We start from the raw sequence: 1757 nt of genomic DNA, 5'->3' as shown, positions 1-1757 counted from the left end.
GCTCGGGAACGCCTACGAGGCGGGGCCAACGCGAACGCCGCGCTCCCATTGGTGGACTCCGGCAAACGCGCCCCGCCCGTTCGGTGACGCACTTCCGGATTCGCGCCCGCGCCGTTGCCATGGCTTTGGAGATCTGTGGGTCGGGTCGCGAGTTACGCGGTTTCCCGCGCGGCTCTCTGTACTTACAGGAATCGGCTTCCGCTTATTGCCCTCCGGCACTGGAGAGGCATGCCCGACCGAAAGCCGGGAAGAGCCCTCTTGCTGCCTGTGCTTCCCTTCAAGGGCCGTGATTCCGCAGCTGAACGTAGGGTGGGTCCCAGACCTCGGTTTCCGCATCTGGGAACTAACTGTGGCCTCGAGGTCAAGCTTGAGGGCTCTATTGTCGTACAGCCTGAATGAATCCTGGTCCTTGAACTCAAAATCTCTGAGCTCCAGGGCAAAGTACTCAAGCCCAGGGCTGATTAGGGTGTTATGAACCCTAACTCTGCCGCTTACCGGTTGCCCAGTCACTGAGCGACTCTGAACCTCAGTTTCTTCTTCTGTCGAATGGCATAACAGTCCCTATTGAAGAGTGCCCCTGAGATTTAAGAGTTACTGCGTGGCAAGTGGTTAGCGCAGCACTTGGAAAGGGTTGTCTGGAAGTACTGATTAAGCATCAGCGATTACCTAATCCAGGGGTTGTTGCAATAAGTAAACAAGGTTATTAACGGAAGAGAATGAACTGCTTTGAGTTTCCAAGGCATCGGTTTCACAAATGTATTCCAGACCCTAGTCTGAGAACTGGGAATGCAGGGGATCCAGATGACTAATCGCGGATTAGTACTAAGTGCAGGAGCTATCTCATTGAGGACGGCTCAACAAATTGGCACTTAACGCCCCAGTGATGGTGAACAACACAGGTAGTGAGAAGGAACTGGAGTTCATGATGCAGGCGGCTCCGGCAGGGACAGTCCTGCCTCCCTGTGACTCAGAAAACAGCACATCCTCTTGTGGGCCCTGTGAGTATGTGGAGGACCTTTGACATGCCAGGCTTGAGATTGTCCACCTGCTCCTGGACATCTCTTTTTTTGTTTGTTTGTTTGTTTGTATCACGGGTTGAACCCAGGGGCACTTAACCACCCAGCTACATCCCTGGCCCTTTTGTTATTTTTTATTTTGAGACAGGGTTTCACTAAGTTGCTCAAAGTCTCACTAAATTGCTGAGGCTGGCCTCAAACTTGCAATCCTCCTGTGTCAGCCTCCCAAGCTGCTGGGATTACAGGTGTGCACTACCCCACCTGTCTCCTAGACAACTCTAGATAATTCAAATGTTCTTCTGGAAGTTGGCCCTAAAATATATGAGAGACACATGCATATAAATTTGCTGTACATTAGGGAAGTGGCTGAGGTTCTGGCCATAGAGGAAGGTCAGGGTCATATAATATGCTAAGAGGGTTCTTCTTTCACCTGAGACCATAGAAACTATCCTCTCAGAGAGGAAATAATGAAATCAAGTTTTGCTTTAGAGAAAGAACTTGGTATATCTATTCTTTTCAAACATGCTTGGGCCAGGCACAGTGGTGCACGCCTGTAATCCCAGTGGGTCGGGAGGCTGAGGCAGGAGGATCATGAGTTCAAAGCCAGCCTCTGCGAAAGTGAGGCCCTAAGCAACTTAGTGAGACCCTGTCTCTAAATAAAATATGAAATCTGGCTGGGGATGTGACTCAGTGGTTGAGTGCCCCTGAGTTCAATCTCCAGTCCCCCCCCCCAAAAAAAAA

This window comes from Sciurus carolinensis, chromosome 18 (genome assembly GCF_902686445.1).
Source record: "Sciurus carolinensis chromosome 18, mSciCar1.2, whole genome shotgun sequence".
Taxonomy (NCBI): domain Eukaryota; kingdom Metazoa; phylum Chordata; class Mammalia; order Rodentia; family Sciuridae; genus Sciurus; species Sciurus carolinensis.
The sequence above is the reverse complement of the archived record's forward strand: the minus strand, read 5'-3'. Positions refer to the sequence as shown.